At 33.4% G+C, this 20,584-nt stretch overlaps 1 pseudogene; it reads left to right on the top strand.

The window, feature by feature from the left end:
* The first annotated feature begins 3,615 nt into the window (after positions 1-3,615).
* On the top strand, positions 3,616-3,716 carry LOC118845127 (annotated as a pseudogene).
* The last annotated feature ends 16,868 nt before the right edge of the window (positions 3,717-20,584 follow it).

The raw sequence follows: 20,584 nt of genomic DNA, 5'->3' as shown, positions 1-20,584 counted from the left end.
CATATTGAATGCAAACAGAACAGGAGAGGTGGACACCGCTGGAGGGAGAGCTGGACAATAAGATTAAGAACAAATGGGGTCTGATGAGCTTCTCCGGCAGTGACAGAATGGAAAGATCCTGAACATGGAGTAAAGTACCAGATGAGGAAATAAGATTGGAATATAACTAAACAGAAGTAATTGACCATATGAAGAAATTATATTGATCTCAAAATTCCTATCATCAGAAGAAATTACTGTTACAAGCAAAGCCTCATAAAAAGGGATGGGAAATACCTTAGCAATAAGGACTATAATAGTACCTGAGAACAAGTAAAATAAAGATTTTTTTTTTTAAAATATAAGTTAACTAAGAGTTCTTCAAGAAAGAATTGTAAAGAGAATAATTGTGTTAGGACAGAATCTTACCTAATACTCCATGAATATTGGAATCAACCAAACAGAGATCAAATAGTCAGTGACATAAGAAGAAATAGTAAAATTATTCTGTTTTCTTAATCATGGTGTTCTTTTTAATTATGCACATTATAAACCATCCATACCTAATCATTCCATTTTATTCTTGTTGATGTTCCCCCAAAATCCCACCATTACATTCTACCCAATAGACAAAATGTCTTCATGGAAAGAAATATTAATTTTAAACTTAAAAAAAATAAAAAAGACAATACATAAGCCTTCTATTATTAAAAATATGTCACTTAGAAAAAGATTGTAGAGAGATAGATATTTTATGTCCTAAACACCGATGACAAGCAATAATTCCCAGATGCCACATTTTAAGAAATCATAAATGGAAACTATATGGATCTAATAGAATTAGCTGAGGAAAAAATGGAAGCTATCAGATACCTCCTGAAAGAGTACCCCAAAGTGAAAATATCCAAAAAGATTTAGTTAAAATCCCACATGTCCAGGTGAAAGAAAAGGAAAAAAGAAACTTACAAGGAGAAATGAAGATTCACATAATAAAGGACTGTAGGAAGGAAAACACAAGACCTTTGAGCAACTTTTCTGAAGGAGAGAAAATCATGTAATATGACATTTCAAAATCTAAAAGATAAAGGCTTACAAATATGAATAACTTAACCTGTAAGACTGACTATAAATATCTAAGGGGAAAATGCATATTTAATGGAACTTTAAAAGATCATATCTGAATAATAACTGGGAAATGGAAAAGCAGATATAAAGAGGGAATTTAAAGTATTTAAAGTATTTAAATATAGTGGAGAATTTTGAGGTGAAAAAACAATGACAAATTTCTTCCATTCTAAATTGGTGAGGAAAGAAAATTGACTAGTGTTCTTCAGTAATCCTAATGTCTTCAAAGTTCAGAGAGGCAATGGGGGTATTTGTTCCTTTTTATGCACTTATAGAAGGAAAGAAAATGGAAAAGAAGTAATATACTAGAAAAAAAATTAGGAAAGAATGGAAGTTGCTATGTCTCATAATTGAGAAGTAAGAATTTTTTTTAATAAAACATGAAAACAGAAGGTGGGGTATTGTGGTCTAGGGGTACTGGGAACCCCAAAACTCAATGACAAAAGACACAGGTCCTGCCTCAGAAGAATTTGACTCAAACTTTCTTCAGTCAGAGTTAAGGTTTATTAAAACAATGGTTGGGGTATGCCAGATTCCTAGTGAATCTGCGCTATTGGCTAAATTTTAAGAATCTGAGCATTTGTGACATTTCTATTGACAAGCATGTCAGATGGAATCTGAGTACTTTAATGGAACAAGATGGATCTTTTATACAATAGGACTGTTGGAATATCTGGATGTGACCTAGAAGTGGCCAAGTAGTCTGAAGTGACTATGAGGTAACAGGGAAGAGGTCTAATGTAATTATGGAATAGTGGTCTAGGGTTGGGTCAGGTGCAGACAATGAAGGCCACAATGAAAGGGCAGTTGAAAGGATTAAGTAGGAAGGGCCACATGCCCCAGGTGAATACCAGGGACCTGGGCCATGTGGAAAAGTCTAGGGCTTTTAGGGGTCCATCATTAGTCCCCCATTAGGGGAAGTAGACATCATATGATCCATACTTTTATCTGAAGCCAGACAAAAGATGGTTCAATACACATGCACAAACACAAAAAGTTTGATATAGAAATATGACAAAATCATCAAAGATAAAACCAGAAAAATGAAAAAAAGGAGGTTTTATGTTGAGGGAAAGTTGAGGAAAGAAGAGACACAAGCAAGACAAATCTCAATTTTTGGAGGGTCAGTCATAAGGGGGGTGACAATAAAATGAAATAAAGGAAAAGAATTGTTGGTTGGGGTCTGAGCAAGGGGAACAGTGGAGGGCAGGGCAATGTAAATCCATTATTTCAATTACAGAACAAGAATGTTGATGCTATTCTTTTTCTTTTACTATCTTTATAAAATTGGGATGGGGCAAAGAAATCACATAAGAGAATATGATAGAAGGAAATATGCAATTAAAAATCAAAACATTGAATTAGTATTATTCCTATTGTTATTGTTGAGTCATTCAGTTGTATCTGACCCTTTGTGACCCCATGGAACATACTGTCCATGATGTTTTCATGGCAAAGATACTAGACCAGTTTACTATTTCTTTCTACAGTGGCTGAAAGGAAAGAAAGATTAAGTCACTTTTCCAAGGTCACACAATTATTAAGTATCTAAGACTGGCTGTTAATTCAGGTTCAACAGAAGCCCAGTGCTCTATCCACTGAATCAACTAGTCCAAGTGAGAGCCCAGTGAGAGACTGGGCTATATTATAATAAAGGTCTTGGTGTATGTGACTTGCATCACCCAAATCTTGGTCAGATACTTATCAATTTCAATATCACTATCTAACAAAAGGGAGAATCAACATTTTTCCAGCACTGTCTGAGTAAACATAATGAGAAGGAATCCTCTCCTTAGCCCAAACTTAGAATTTCTTTTATTGTCTTATTAGATCTTGGCCTGGGTAAGTCTTTGAGAAAGATTTCCAATATTGCTTGATTTCTAGATGAGGAAGTAGAAAACAGAGAAAGCCTTGTTTATGAGTCAATAATTATTAATAGAAGAGAAAAATAATCATCTCTCTCAGCATAAAAACAGGAAGAGGACAGCAGAATTTATTATAAAGTAGAATGAGTTTAAAGAAACACATTTGAAAAATAAGATTCACACAAGCTACAAAATAAGAGCCTAGAACAGAATTTAGTATGCTTCTAGTCAACTACAAAAAAAAGGTATCAGTCAGGAATTCATACATAGTAATAGTAAAATAGGAATTATGCTTAAATAAACAATATGCACCTAAAATAGCTATACTTTATATATTTTCACTAGATGGCAAAGAATCCAAGTACCAACAAAATTTAATTGAATTATAGGGATAAATGGACAACAAAGTTTTAAAAAATTCAATGTCATATCCCAGCAGAAAGAAAAATATAACAAGAGTACAAACAAGAAAAACAAAAGTTAAGGACTTGAAAGAAAATTAAAGTTAGATATGATAGATCTATGGAAGTAACTTAATGGAAATAGAAACGATTCTATATAGCCCTGAGATATTAACAGCAAATTTACACAACTAAAACAATGTGCTAGATCATAAAGATCCCATTAATAAATATGTAAAAGGCTCTTGTTTTGGCAGCACACATACTAAAATTGAAATGATACATGAAAATTAGCATGGCCCTGTGCAAGGATGACATGCAAATTCATGAAGTATTCCATGTTTTTTTCAAGTCTTATTGTACAAAATGGATAATGTAGAAATATTTACGTAATTGCACATGTATAGCATCTATCAGATATTTTACCATCTTAGGGAGAGGGGTTGGGGTGGTGGGCTGGAGGTATAAGATTTGAAACTCAAAATTAAAAAAAATGATAAAATTGTTTTAGTATGCAATTGGGGGAATAAAATACTATTAAAATAATTGCATAAAGTAGGAACATTAAAATTCTCTTTAATGATCAAAACAATTAAATTTGTCACAAAGAGCCTTTAAATAAATGTTAAAAAAAACCTTTTAAAGACTATAAGAAATTTGGAGATAATTTATTTGAAAGGGTAATAAATAACTGTAAGAATTGTTGAATCAAAGAAAACTCATATAAACATTTAAAGACAATTTCATTGAAGAAAATATGAGAATAGTGGAGCAATTGTGAAAAAATAATGAGACGTGGCCAAGGAGACCTTCAGGAAAATTTAACCTTTAAATACCATCATCAACAAAACAATGAACTAGACATTCACCTTAAAAGAAAAAAAAAAAAAAACTAGAAGAAAGTACAAAATTTCTAACCAAATGCCAACATATAGAAACTTAAAACCAAACAATTTGAACGTTGTACAGCTATTAAATTAATAAGTTATACTGAGTTTTTTTAATGAAGAAGATACACTTTTAGCTAATCTTATTTTAAGAGGGAAAAAAGATAAAAATTATCAAATTGTAAATGAGACAATTCACAACAAATGAAGATAATTTAAAAAGAATTTTTGAAACTATTTGCCCAAGTAAATGTTAAATTTATTGGAATAAAAATAATGAATTTAAGTAACCTAACATCAGAAAAATTGAACAGCCCATAAATGGACTTCATAGGTAGAGAAAGCAGGATGAAGTGCATTTACAAGTGAATTAAAAGAACATTCACAGAAACATTAACACCAGTCTTATATAAAATGTTTGTGAAAATGGGAAAATATCTTATAAAATTAATTTTATCATATAATTAAGGTCTTGAAACCTAACCTAGAGAAACAAGGGAAAGAAAAAAAAAGCAAAGACCTATAACACCATTGAATATTTATGCAAAAAAATAAAGTGTTAACAAAAATATTATGACAATGCATTAAAAAAAATTGATGCCCTATTGTGAAGTAAAAATTATTACAGGAATGCAAGGTTGATTGACTAGTAGGAAATTATAATAAGAAAAGACTATATAAAGTGTAAAAACAAAGATCACATCGAACCACTAGGTGTATCAGTAAGGCAAGTTTCATGATATCAATAGTGATCATGAATATGCCTTTATAGTTCAGTATTGCAGAATATAAGAGACTCTCTATATAGAAGGCAGAAGAAGTAAAACATTTATTCAGACACCAGAGGATCAAATCCCAAAACCAATAATTCCAATTTGACATATCAGTAATTCTAACCCAAAGCCAGTAAGTCCACTTTATCATAATAGCAAGGAAATAAAAGCACAATATCACAGGAGGGAACCAAGCCATCCTATAACCTTCCTCTCTTCTGATATATATATATATATATATATATATATATATATATATATATATATATATATATATATATATTGCTTAGGACCCGAGGGCTTCATACCTAGTTAGCAAAAGGGTGTGGGCCTGCCTACCAACAAGCCTCCCCTAATTAAGCTTCCTTTAACTAAGTCCACCTGAGCCCTATTAAATGGGTGGGGAAGATCTTTAATCACATTAACACCACACTAGGTGAAGAAACACCTTTAACACTAAAAAAAAAATACCTATTTCTGTTTATATTAAAAATCATAGTAATGAATATCCCTTTTAACTTGGCAAATAGCATTTAAGCCAAAATGTCATTATTATATGTGACAGAGAGTCTTGGGAGGCACTCCAATGAGATGAGGGACAAAACAAAAATATCTTTTATCTCCATTATGATGTGATAAAGTTCTAAAAATTCTAGCTATTGGAATACTATGGGAAAATAGTACAGAAAAAATTAAGGGAATATGCATATGTAAAAGAAAATGGAATTATTGATTTTCCCCAAATTATATATCTACTTCAAGAACAATGCAAATTCAACTGAAATCATTGAAATATCTAATAGCTCAATGAGAGTAGAAGAATAGAAGGCAGAGCCAAAATGGCAGAGTAAAAGTAGGGACTTCCTTGAGCTCTCCCCCAAATCCTTCCAAAAACCTGTAAAAAAAAGAACGAATCTAAACAAATTCTAGAGCTACAGAACTCACAAAAGGCAGAGCGAAAAAAGTCTAGAAGATGAACAGGAAGGGTCTATCACACCTTGCTGAGAGCAGAGCACAGGCCAGCATAGGCCACACCAGCACAAACCAGACCAGAGTAAACTGAGTGGAACAGGCCTCAAGGCAGGTATGGTGGTTTCCAGACTTCTAAATCCACAAATACCAAAGACATCATAAAAGGTAAGTGGGAAAACTCTGTCAGACTTGGGTGACAGAATGGCATGGTCTGTCCCCAGCCCCAGGTGGTAGAGGCAGCTGTGGTGGTGGCAGCAGCACTAGCAGCAGCTTCCAGGGCTCCAGGCCCACAGAAAGTGGGTGGATTAAGCATCTGTTTGGAGAGAGAGTGCAAGGATCTATTTGGTGGCACTGCAGCAGGATGCAGGATTCTTTTCCTTTGCTCTGCTTGGATCTGAGTTATAATCCTGGTTGGTGGTCCAGAGGTCAGGAGGAGTGCTGGTGTGGCAAAACTTGTGGTGGCTGTGGAGAGGGAATCCTCTTCATAGCTCCAGGGCAGAGAAGAGTGCTTGAGGTCACTCGCATACCAGAGCACAGGCCAGGAGAGGAGTAATCACCTCTCCTTGGATCATACCACCTCAAAAGAACTAACAATTTACAGCTGCCTAGAAGTATCTCTGAAAACAGTGCTGCTGCCACCACCACAGCTTTAAGGTGCCCAGTCTACTCCATGCCTGGTCTGTCCTGGCATGGAGTTGACTGGGCAGAGCAGGCCTTAGGGCCCTGAATCACTGAACTGTGGCAGTTACCAGACTTGTCAACCCACAAATGCCAAAGACAACAAGCAGGTCAGTGGGAAAACTGCTGGATCTGGGTCAGGGAAGTGTGTGGTTGAGCCCCAGCCCTGGGGCAGTAGAGGTGGCTACAGCAGCACAGTGGCTGCTTCCAGTCCTAGGCACACACAGTGGGAGGAATCAAGCAGAGATCCCTTTATTGGCATTGAGGCAAAGTTCTCTTGCTTTGCTCTGCTTGGATCTGAGTTGCAGTCCTTGTTGGTGGTTCTTAGGAGAGGAGGAGCATTGATGTGTCAGAGCTTCATGGTGGCTGTGGAGAGGGAGTCCTCCTGCTGGTTACACAGCAAAAAAGAGTGCCTGCCCTCACAGACCACAGCACAGGCTGGAAGAGAAGTATCATATTACTTCAGAGTAGAAGTAACTCTGAAAATAGAAGCACAAAAGCTCTGAAGCTTGGGACAAAGTACTCTTCACACTGAAAGCAGTCATACCCTGACAAAAAGCTCAGTGAAGAAAATAATTCCTTAAAAATTAGAATTGTGAAAATAGAAGATAATGACTTTATGAGAAATTTAGAAACAATAAAACAACCAAAAGAATTAAAAAATCAAAAATAATGTGGAATATCTCACTGGAAAAACAACTGACCTGAAAAATAGATCTAGGAGAGATAATCTAAAAATTATTGAACTACCAGAAAGCCATGATAAAAAAAAGAGCCTTGATATCATCTTTCAAGACATTATCAAGGAACACCACTCTGATATTCTAGAACTACAGGTTCAAATAGAAGTAGAAATAATCCACCAATCACCCCCTGAAAGAGATCCCCAAATGAAAACTCAGGAATGTTATAGCCAAATTCCAGAGCTCTAAGGTAAGGAGAAAATATTTCAAACAGCCAGAAAGAAACAATTCAAATATGATGGAGCCACAGTCAGGATAACACAAGATTTAGCAGCTTCTACATTGAAGGATCAGATGGCTTGGAATATGATATTTCAAAGGGCAAAGGAGCTAGGATTACAACTAAGAATCAGGTACCCAGCCAATTTGAGTATAATCCTTCTGGGGGGCAGGAAATGGGCATTTAATGAGATAGAGAACTTTCAAGCATTCTTGAAGAAAGGGCAAGAACTGAATATAAAATTTGACTTTCTAATAAAAACTCAAGAAAGCATAAAAAGGTAAACAGGAAAATGAAATCATAAGGGACTTAATCAGATTAAACTGCTTACATTCCTGCATGAGAAATTGATACTCGTAACTCATAGGAACTTCCCCATTATTATGACAGCTAGAAGGAAGATATAGATATAGATATAGATATAGATATAGATATAGATATAGATATAGATATAGATATAGATATAGATAGATGGAGGGTACAGGTGTGAGTTGAATATGAAAGGATGATATCTAAAAAAATGAAAATAATAAAATTAAGGAGTGAGAGTGGAATACAGTGAGAAAAAGGGAAAGAGGGAGATAGAATGGGGTACATTATCTCACATAAAAGAGGCAAGAAAAAGCTTTTAGAGAGAGGGGAAGAGAAGAAATATGAGGGGGAGTGAGTGAACCTTACTTTCATCAGACTTGGCTCAAAGAGGGAATAACATACACACTGAATTGGACATAAAAATCCATCTTAGCCTATAGAAAATTAGGAGGTGAAAGGTATAAGAGAAGGGGGGTGTCATAGCAGAGAGGGCAGATTAGGGTTGGGGCAGTCATAGGGAACATTTGAATAGGGATAGGGTGAAAGGAGAGAGAGAATAGATTAAACGGGGATACAGGATATAGAGAAATACACTTGGCAATGGTAACTGTGAAAAAAATATTTTTGAAGCAAGTTTTTGTGATAAAGGCCTCATTTCTGACACAGAGAATTGAGTCAAATTTATAAAAACCATGGATGTGCTTTGGCCTAGCAATACCAGTACTAGATCTGTGTCATAAGACATTAAAAAAAGATAAAGGACCTATATGTACAAAAACATTTATAGCAGCGCTTTTCTGTAGACAAGAATAGGAAATTGAATTGATCAGTTGGGGAATGGCTGAACAAATTGTGGTTATGTGATTTTAGTGGAATACTACTGTGCTGTAATATATGATGATCAGGATGCTCTCAGAAATACCTGGGAAGACTTGCATGGGTGATGCAAAGTGAAAGTACTGTGTACAAAATAACAGCAGTATTTATTTTAAGATTATCTGCTGTGAATGACTTAACTATTATCATCAATGTGATGATCCCAGAGAACTCTGAAGGACTTATAATGAAAAATGCTATCCATCTCCAGATAAAGAACTAATGGTGTCTGAATACAGATTGCAGTATACATTTTTCCTTTCTTTTTTTTTTTCTTGAGGGTTTTTTTGCCTATGTTTTCTTTCGCAACATGACTATTATGGCAATGTTTTGCATGACTACACATTCATAAAGTATATTGAATTCTTGTCTTCTCAGTGAGGGCTAGTGGGGAGGGAGGAAGGGAGAGAATTTGGAACTCAAAGTTTCAAACTTGAATGTTAAAATTTGTTTTTACACATAGCTGGGTAAAAATAAAATCCTAACTAAAAAAGCGGGGGAACAAAATAGCATCATCCTACAAGCACTTTTATTGAAAAGTGACATGTTCCAAATTACATTAAGCCCAATATCACTATACTATCTCTTCAGACAATTGCAACAATATAAAAGACATTAAAATAAGTATCTTTACTAGGTAAAGAAAGTGGGTGTGAAGAGGTTCCCAAAGTTGCATGTGATGAAATGGTTTGGATGGATCTCAGTTGAGAAACAATTCTATGCTTTCAATTACTCCTAACTTTTAACCACTGAAAAATGAATACCTTTAACACTAAGTGTCTTCTGGGCATGCTATAGATTGTGTCTAAAATATCACAGTATTGAAAAGGAGAAACACTCCTAGTATTTTTGGTAGGTTGTGACTGGCAGGATATTACCAATGATGACTTGAAGATGCATTGAAGGTATACCTGGAAAAAGAGGTATTCGGGAATATATCAAGAATAAAAATTAACACATGTAGAAACTAAATATATTACGAACCATAAGTTTAGAATTTATAAAAAAAAAAACCTTTGGTAATAATCTAGCCCAAAGAAGTAAAAAAATAAACATTGCCCAGAGGCCACACGTTACCTGTAACACTTTGTGAGTGGCCCAAACCAGATTAAAATACAATTGAGAAACATTTTTAAAATAAATACAAATACATGCATTACATTTTGAAACTAAGTCAATATCTGACTCCCTGGGATCCTTACATGTGGATTAGTATCCCGTATTTCTATTTGAATTTGATATTACTCGTTTGTTCTACCTCATTCATTTTATAAAGAAATGCACCTATAAATATTAAATGAGTTGCCAATGGTCACAATCAGTGAACAAGCAAAGGTAAGTTCAAAATTAAGGTGCTCCAAGTCTGACACACTTCCTATTCTGCCACTGAAGTATTAAAAGAACCAGAGAAAGACCTCTACCTCATTTGGTTGATCATTTATGAATGATTTATAGGGAAGAAATTAATAAGAATTGTCTGAGATTGTGGAAGAATTGTCATCTGTGTCGGTAACTCATCATGCTGTTGAAATCCCAGATCAATACTAGGGCAGTTTATTCCTTGAGACATCTAGCTACATCTTATATACACATTACCATCTTACAAACAATCCATCATTGAACATCAAGCTGTTTGATCTCCGAACTAGTCCAAAAATAATTTCAAACAATGATGTAATATCATATGCTCAAAATTTCAGGTGTTTAATCCTAATTAGAAGTGTTTATCTATGAAGGTGATACATGTTATACAAAAGTTATAAAGATGACTATATAAGATTGGAGAACATTTCTGAACATTACATACTATTCTATTTAGACTCGGAATCATTTAGTTGGAGGGAAACCCAAATGCCATCTACTCCAATCTGTCATCTATGCATGAATATCAAAGCATCCTTGATAAATGGTAATCCTGCCTTTACTTGAGAAACTCTAACAAGGAAAATATTACCTCTCTGGGTAGTTTTGCTCATTAGATTCTGAAACAGTTACAATTATTAGGAGTCCCCTCCCCCTTTATTTCAAGTCTAAGTCTACTTTTAAACTTTCAACACTTAATCCTAGTTTTATCCTGTGGGCCAAACCAGAAAATGCCTCTTTAGCAAGACAATCTTTAAAATAGATAAAAAGAGCTATTATACCTCTCCAACCCAGCTCATCCAAGCCTTCAATTATTAAATCTAAATACGCCTGGTTCCTTCAACTCGTCCTCACAATGCATTCTGATGCATTATCTCTATTCAGTTTGTACACCAAATACCTTCCATTTTTTTTCATTTTTCTCACTAAAATATCATTTCAAGAATTGAATATAACAATCAAAATGTATTCTGAACACAGCAGCATATACCGGCATTATCTCACTCATTCTCTAGAATAAAGATCTTAAAATAACCATAGATTTTTTTTTTTTGGCATGGAGGCATGTCCCTTATGATGAAAATCTGAATCCTTTGAAACATTCTGCTTCCTAAGTCTTATTGGCTGATAGTGAATTAATGCTACAATGCTATTTTTTAATTCAGTGACATATTAAGTTTTCTTTTATGGATATCATTATTTCTTTTCTTGATACAATTTTCTGACGAAAGTGAAACAGATAAAAATAAATTAAAAGTAAACTTTACTTGATTGTTTTATACTGTAATCTTTTCACTATAGGAATACATTTGCTTTAAATTGTTTAATCTCTGAATTCATTATTTTATGCCGCAACTGGGACTTCCTAGCCAATTAAATTATAGAACCATTGATGTCACCAATTTGGTTGCAAGCATAAAAGTTATATTTGAGCAAAGCAAGATTTTATCCTTTGAAATTAATGTTGATCATTGTGTTGCTAAGCATGAATGAAAAAATTAAACAGTCAACAGGATTTCAGGTGGAGGCATTGTTCAGAGATTTTAGGAACTGGAATAATGTTCCTTTTGTGATTTCTGTCTCTTCTTTTTAGACTCAAGGACAGAAAATGCCTTACGTCTTTTTAAACTATTACTTAAAGCATTTAAATTTCTATTCATCTGTTTTCCTACTTTAAAAAAATGGAACTTGAACATTTCTTCTTTATGACTCCATTTTCTCTAGATTTTGTTTAATAATTTAAAAAGGTACACACTGGAAAAAATCCTGCCATGTCAGAATTAATTTCTCCTTTCCAGTCACTGGGATTTAGAGAAATACTTGATTTATAATGGGATGCATTTATATGTAACTCATGGCCATAAGCATGGTAAGTGTTAATTTAGCCAAATGGAATTTGTGCCTGGAAGGTGGACAAATGTGTTGTAATTATGACAAATCAGCATGAGTATATATTTCAAATCTTTATTTCTTTGTACATATATTGCCACTTTTTCATGATTTTCAGTGTTTCTGTGTTTATTGTTTATCATCAATGGACAAATATGACTTTATAACTAAATAATTATAAGAAATTTAGGCTTGGTGTCAGGGGGAAAATAAGAAACTTCCTCAAAAGGGATGCATTTCCTGCCATTCAAGGAAATAACAGTGTGATTACTTGTCAAAAAATGTTAATAAGTGGTATTCTCAGTTACAGGGTTGGATTCAGTGACCTATGAGATCATTTCCAACTCTGAAATTTTAGGATTCTGTTAAAATTCTGTGAATCACTCAGGGTCTCTTTCTCTCTCCCTTTTCCATAGACTTCTAAGCACACCCAGATAAAGTGGCATGGGGAAAGGAAATAGAATCTTGCAATAAAATGGCAACAAAGAGAGAAATTATGTAAATATGCCAGGCAAAGCTAGGTAACACATTGGTACTCCAGGAAGATCTGAATTCCAATCCCATCTAAGACACCAGCTATGTGATTTTAGGCAAGTCACTTAACAGTTGTCTGTCTCAGTTTCTTCAACTGTCAGATGAGGGCCTTTACCTCCCAGGGTAGTTGTGAGGATACAATAAGAAAATGTAAAGTGCTTAGCATAGCACTTGGCGGTTAGTAAATGTTTGTTTTGTTCCTACCTTTTCAATATATTTATATTTAAAAACATGTAACTTTGAAGTTCTATCTGAGTTTCCCCATACAATTTGTTGGTATAGAATGTCTTATGTCAGGAATATTAAATTGAATAATTAATTGTATTTGGAATCAGAGAATCAGAGTTCAAATCTGGACCTGTTTCTTATTATCTATGTTACCTTATTCAAGTCACATCCTCTCTCCACACTTGCTTTTTGTAAATTAAGGACTTTCAACAAAATGGTCTTTTAAGGTTTCTTTCCAGCTCTAAATCATACACTCCTATGATCTCTGACAATATAATAAATATTATAAAAATATCATCTATTAGATCATGTATAATTATATTACATATGTATATACATGCACTATATAGACATGTGTGTATATATGAGTAATTAATATATTTGTACATATATGTGTGTCTGGTTTTTGTGCATGTATTCTCAAATACTTAAAGGATTGAAGACAATGCTTAAAGAATTAGTTTCTTGCAGGTTGGCCAGCTAATTTTAATAAAAAGCTTTGAATAATCTTATGTTCTAAAATAAGAAAACATTTTTATCCTATAATACTCTTATGTGTGCTCAATCCATTGCAAGCACCTAAAATTGAAAAATTGGATTGTGTTGCTCCAGAGCATGAGGCACTTTGTTGTGTTTAGACTCAGAAAGGCTATCATTCACCTTGGTTTGATAGATATCTATTGAGATTTAGATAATCCTTGGCAGGTGTTTTTGAGGCACTGGAGATATCTGGGGATCTGGGGATGTGATGAGTCACAGAGCAAATTGAAATTAGTAGCCAGGATATATTTCCATAAAAAGGATGTTACATATACATATATTTGGAATATATTTATACACACATAAATGCATAAGTAAAATGTGTGTATATGTATATATTGTATTATTATATATCAGTTGATGGTCAGTCAATAAAGAGTATATAAATATTTTAAAGCATGTATTATGTGCCAGACACCGTGCTAAATACTGAGGATACACTTATGAAAAATAAAAATAGCCCATACCCTCAAGGAGTTACAATCTAATGGAGGAACACAACACACACAAGGAAAAGAAATATAGAGAAGGTAGACCGTGGTGCAGAGGCATGATGAGTCCAATCTAAAGGTATAGTTTTGTCAGAAATGAAGAAAAATTTCTTTGTTTTTATTTTCTTTTTGGTTAATATATTTATATTTTTCAAATTACATGTGAAGATAATTTTCAACGTTCACTTTTCTAAAATAAAGTGTTCCAAAATTTTTTCTCCCTCTGTCCTCCCCTCCCCCCACCAAGACAACAGGCAATCTGATATAGCCTATATGTGTACAGTCATATCAAACATTTCCACAATAGTCATGTTGCAAAAGAAGAATCAGAACAAAAGGGAAAGGCTACAAGAAAGAAAAAGATAAATAAAAAGAGAAAGTAGTATGCTTCAATCAGCATTCAGACTCCATAGTCCTTGGCTGGATGTGGATGGCATTTTCCATCATGAATCTTTTGAAATTGTTGTAGATTGTGGCATTGATGAACAGAGCTAGGTCTATCAAAGTTGGTCATCTCACATTGTTGCTATTATTGTGTACAATGTTCTCCTGGTTCTGCTCACTTCACTCAGCATCAGCTCATATAAGTCTTTCTAGGTTTCTCTGAAATCCACCTGCTTGCCATTTCTTATAGAACAATAGTATTTCATTACATGCATATAATACATCTTGTTCAGCCATTCCCCAATTGATGGGTATCTCTGCAATTTCCAATTCTTAGCCACCACAAAAAGAGTTGTTATAATTATTTTTGTACATATGGGTCCATTTCCCTTTTTTCTGCATCTATTGAGATAATCCTTTGATTTCTTGCAGTTTTGTTATTGATATGGTCAATTATGTTGATAGTTTTCCTAATATTGCTCTAATCATATATTCCTGGTATAAACACCACCTGGTCATAGTGTATTATCCTGGTGATAAATTGTTGTAATCTCTTTGCTAAGAATTTATTTTAAAAAATTGCATCAGTAGTCACTAAAGGAATTGGTTTATAATTTTCTCTCTCCCAGTTTGGATATCAGAACCACATTGTGTCATAAAAGGAATTTGATAAGACTCCTTCTTTGCTTATTTTTCCAGACAATTTATATAGTACTGGATTAATTTGTCTTAAAATGTTTGTTAAAATTCATTTATAAATCCTTCTCCCCCTGGAGATTTTAGGGAGTTCATTGATGACTTATTCAATTTCTTTTTCTAAAATAGTGTTATACAGGCATTTTATTTCTACTTCTGTTATTCTGCTCAGTTGATATTTTTGTAAATATTCATCCATTTTGCTTAGATTGTGGGATTTATTGGAATGCAGTTGGGCAAAATATCTCCTAATTATTGTTTTTATTTCATCTTCATTGGTGGTGAATTCACCCTTTTCATTTTTTATATTGGTAATTTGTTTTTCTTCTTTTTTGTTTTAATCAAATTAGCCGAAGTTTTATCTATTTTTTGGGTTTTTATAAAAGTAGGTTTCAGTTTTATTTATTAGTTCAAAAGTTCTCTTAACATCAATTTTACTAATCTCTCCTTTGATGCTCCAAATGTATAATTTGGTATTTAATTGGGGATTTTTAATTTATTCTTTTTTTTAGCTTTTTTAGTTGTATGCCCAGTTTATTGATCTCCCTCTTTCTCTACATTATTCATGCTAGCATTTAGAAATATAAATTTCCCCCTAAGAACTGCTTTGGCTGCATCCTATAAATTTTGATATGTTGTCTCATTGTGGTCATTCTCTTTGATGAAATTATATATGTGTGTGTGTGTATATATATATATTATATATAATATTAATAATATTATATATTAATATATATAATATATATATATAATTAATAATATATATATATATATATATATATATATATATATATATATTAGATTACAACACTTAGTTCCACAAGTTTTTGGATTCCAGATTTTCTCTCCCTCCCTCTCCTGCCCCCTCCCCACCCAAGGCAGCATGTAATCCAACGTAGGTTCTACATATACCTTCACGTTTAACTTATAGTACAGCTGTAACTTATAGTACAGCTGTAAAGAAGAATTATAACCAATTGAATGAATCATGAAAAAGGAGAAACAAAACCAATAGATGAGGAAAAAAGAGAGCAAATAGTTTGCCTCAATCTACATTCAGACTCCATAATACTTTCCCTGGATATGCATAACTTTTTCCATCATGAGTCTTCTGGAGATCTCTTTGAACCTTGCATTGATGAGAGGAGTCAAGTCTATCAAAGTTAGTCCTTACAAATACCATATGACTGTAATCATAAATAATGATCTCCTGGTTCTGTTTCCTTCACTCAGCATCAGTTCATATGTCATTCAGGGTTATAATGAAGTCCATCTGCTCCTCATTTCTTATTGCACAGTAGTATTCCATTACATTCATATACTACAATTTGTTTAAACATTCCCCAATTGATGGGCCTCCCCTTGATTTCCAATCCTTTGCCACCACAAAAAGAGCTGCTATAAATATTTTTGTACATACAGGTCTATTTCCCACTTGTATGATCTCTTTGGGATATAGCCCTAGAAGTGGTATTGCTGAGTCAAAAGGTATGAACATTGTTATAGCCCTTTGGGCATAGTTCCCAATTGCTCACCAGAATGGCTGGAACAGTTCACAACTCCAGCAACAATATAACAATGTTCCAGGTTTCCCACATCCTCTCCAGCATTTACCATTTTCCTGTTTTGTCATGTTAGCCAATCTGACAGGAGAGATGTGGTACCTAAGAGTTGTTTTGATATGCATTTCTCTAACCAATAGAGATTTAGAGCATTTTTTCATATGACTATAGATATCTTTAATTTCATCCTCTGAAAACTTATTGTTCATATCCTTTGATAATTTCTAAATTGGGGAATGATTTGTATGCCTATAAATTTGGTTCAGTTCCCTCTATCTTTCAGATATGAAGCCCTCATCAGAAATACTGGTTGTAAAGATTTTTGTCCTAATCTTTGTTGCATTGGATTTTTTATACAAAAACTTTTCAATTTAACATAATCAAAATTATCCATTTTGCATTTCATAGCACTCTACATCTTTTGTTGGGTCATGAATTCTTCCCTTTCTCATAAATTTGACAGGCAAACTATTCCTTGCCCTCCCAAACTGCTTATAATATCAGCCCTTATTCCTAAATCATGAACCCATTTTGACTTTATTTTGGTATATAGTGTAAGATATTGGTCTATGCCAAGTTTCTGTCATAACATTTTCCAATTTTCCCAGCAGTTTTTGTGAAATAGTGCATTCTTAGCCCCGAAGCTGATTTCTTTGGATTTATCAAAGAGTAGATTGCTGTAGTCATTGACTACTACATCTTGCATACCTAACCTATTGCACTGATCCACCACTCTGTTTCTCAGCCAGTACCAAGTAGTTTTGATGACTGCTGCTTTATAATACAGTTTAATATCTGGTATGGTTAGGCCACCTTCCCTAGCATTTATTTTCATTAATTCCCTTGATATTCTGGACCTTTTGTTCTTCCAAATGAATTTTGCTATTATTTTATCCAGCTCTTTAAATAATTTTTGGTAGTTTGATTAATATGACACTGAATAAGTAAATTAATTTAGGTAAAGTTATCATTTTCATTGTATTAACTCAGCCTAACCATGAGTAATTGATGTTTTTTTTTTCCATTTATTTGCATCTGACTTTATTTGTGCAAAAAGTGTTTTATAATTGTGTTCATATTGGCCCTAAGTTTATCTCGGAAAGTAGACTCCCAAATATTTTATACTGTCTACAGTAAATTTAAATGGATGTTATCTTTCTACCTCTTGCTATTGGGCTTGCTATTCGGCATAGGAATTCCGATGTGGATTTTTTTATATCGTGCAACTATGCTAAAGTTTTTTTTTCTATTATTTCATGTAGTTTTTTACTTGATTTTCTAGTATTCTCTACATCAATCATCATATCATCTGCAAAGAGTGATACCTTACTTTCTTCTTTAACTGTTCTAATTCCTTCCATTTCTTTTTCTTCTCTTACTACTAAAGCTAACATTTCTAGTACCAAATTGAAGAATAGGGGTGATAATGAACATCCTTGTTTCACTCTTGATCTTATTGGAAATGAATCTAGCTTATCCACATTACATATAATGCTTCCTGATGATTTTACGTAGATGCTACTTATAATTTTTAAGGAAGACTCCATTTATTTCTCTGCTTTCTAGTGTTCTTAATAGGAATGGGTGTTATATTTTGTCAAAAGCTTTTTCTGTGTCTATTGAGATAATAATATGGTTTCTGCTAGTTTTCTTGTTGATATGATCAATTTTGCTTATGGTTTTCCTAATATTGAACCATCTTTGCATTCCTGGAATAAATCCTACCTGATCATAGTGTATTATTCTCATGATAAGTTGCTGTAGTCTTTTTGCTAATATTTAATTAAAATTTTTTCATGTATATTCATTAGGGAAATTGGTCTATAGTTTTCTTTATCTTTTTGACTCTTCCTGATTGAGGTATTAGTACCATATTTGTGTTAAAGAAAGAATTTGGTAGGACTCCTTCATGTATTTTCCCAAATAGTCTATAAAGTATGGGAATTAATTGTTCTTTATGTGTTTGATAGAATTTACATGTAAAAACATCTGTCCTTGGATATTTTTTCCTAGGGAGTCAATTGATGGCTTGTTCAATTTGTTTTTTCTGAGATGGGTTTATTTAGGTATTTTACTTCCTCTTCTGTTTTCCTGGGCAGTTTATGTTTTTGAAAATAGTCATCCATTTCCCTAAGATTGTGAAATTTATGGGTATACAATTGGGCAAAATAATTCCTAATTATTGTTTTAATTTCCTTTGCATTGGAGGCTAATTCACCCTTTTCATTTTTGATACAGTTAATTTGGTTTTCTTCCTTTTTTGAATCAAATTGATCAAAGATTTATCAATTTTATTGTTTTCTTTCATAAAACCAGATCTTAATTTTATTAGTCCAATAGTTTTCTTGGTTTCAATTTTATTAATCTCTTCTTTGGTTTTCAGTATTTCTAATTTGGTATTTAATTGGGTATTTTCAATTTGTTCTTTTCCTAGCTTTTTCAGTTGTATGCCTAATTCATTGATCTCTTTTTTATCTATTTTATTCATGTAAGCATTTAGAGATATAAAACTTCCCATAAGAACTGCTTTTGCTGCATCCCATGAGTTTTGGTATGTTGTCTCATTATTGTCATCCTCTTGAATGAAGTTTTTAATTGTTTCTATGATTTGTTTTTTGACTCACTCAATCTTTAGGATTAGATTATTTAGTTTCCTATTAATTTTTAGTTTATCTTTCCATGGTCCTTTATTACAAGTCACTTTTTTATTTCATCCTCATCTAAAAAGAATACATTGAGTATTTCTGCCTTTCAGCACTGGAATTTGAGGTTTCTTATGCCCAAATATGTGGTCAATTTTAGAGTATGTGACATGTACCACTTAGACAAAGGTACATTCTTTTTTATCTCCATTCAGGTTTCTCCAGAATTCTATCATATCTACCTTTTATAAAATTCTATTCACCTCCATAAGTTCTTTTTTGGTTTATTTTGAGCTTAGATTTATCAAGTTCAGATAGGGGGAAGTTGAGGTCTCCCACAAGTGTAGTTTTTCTGTCTATTTCTTCCTGTAACTCCCTTAACTTCTCCTCTAAGAATTTATATGCTATACCACTTGGTGCATATATGTTAAGTGATGATATTGCTTCATTGTCTATTATGCCTTTTAGGGGGATATAATGTCCTTCCCTATCTCTTTTAATTAGATCTATCTTTGTTTTTGCTTTGTCTGAAATTAGGATTGCTACCCTTCCTCTTTTTTTTCTTACTTTAGCTGAAGCATAACATATTCTACTCCAGCCTTTTACCTTTACCTTGTCTGTTTCCCCCTGCTTCAAATGTGTTTCTTGTAAACAAAATATTGTAGGATTATGGTTTTTAATCCATTCTGCTATCTGTCTCCATTTTATGGGAGAGTTCATGTTATTCACATTCACAGTTATGACTACTATCTCTGTCTGTCTCTCCAACCTATTTTTCCTCTTGTTTATACTTTTCTTTCTCCTTTCAACCTGTCCTCCTCACCACTGTTTTCCTTCTGATGACCACCTCCCTCAGTTTGCCCTCCCTTCCAACAGCCTCACTCCCTTTTATTTCTCCTTTCCCCTTCTACTTCTGCACTTCTTTCTGACCTCCCTTCCATCTACCACCCACTTTTTCTTTTCCCTTTATTTTCCAATTTCCCTTTGAGCCAAATGTGAAATGAGTAAGATTCAAACAATGCTCACCCCCTTTCTTCTTTCTCTACTCTAATAAGTCTTTTGTGCCTCTTCTTTGATTTAATTCATCTTGGTCTGCCTCGCTTCTTCCTTTTTATAATTCTTTTTACTTATTAAACTTTTTTATGTCAACCCATCAAAATCAATTTATACCCACACTCTCTTTCTAACTCCCCTTCTAACTGCCCTAATAAAGATACAGTTTTCAAGAGTTACTAATATCGTCTTCCTGAGTAGGGATGTAAACAGTTTAACCTTATTGAACAACATATTTTTTCTTCCCTGTTTACCTTTTTATGCTTCTCTTGAGTCTTGTAGTTGTAGATCCAATTTTCTGTTCAGCTCTGTTCTTTTCATTAGGAATGCTTGAAAGTCCCCTTTTTCATTGATTGTCCATCTTTTCTCCT

This window comes from Trichosurus vulpecula, chromosome 3 (assembly GCF_011100635.1).
Source record: "Trichosurus vulpecula isolate mTriVul1 chromosome 3, mTriVul1.pri, whole genome shotgun sequence".
Lineage (NCBI taxonomy): Eukaryota > Metazoa > Chordata > Mammalia > Diprotodontia > Phalangeridae > Trichosurus > Trichosurus vulpecula.
Note: the sequence above shows the minus strand (reverse complement) of the source record. Positions and strands in the feature narration are given on the sequence as shown.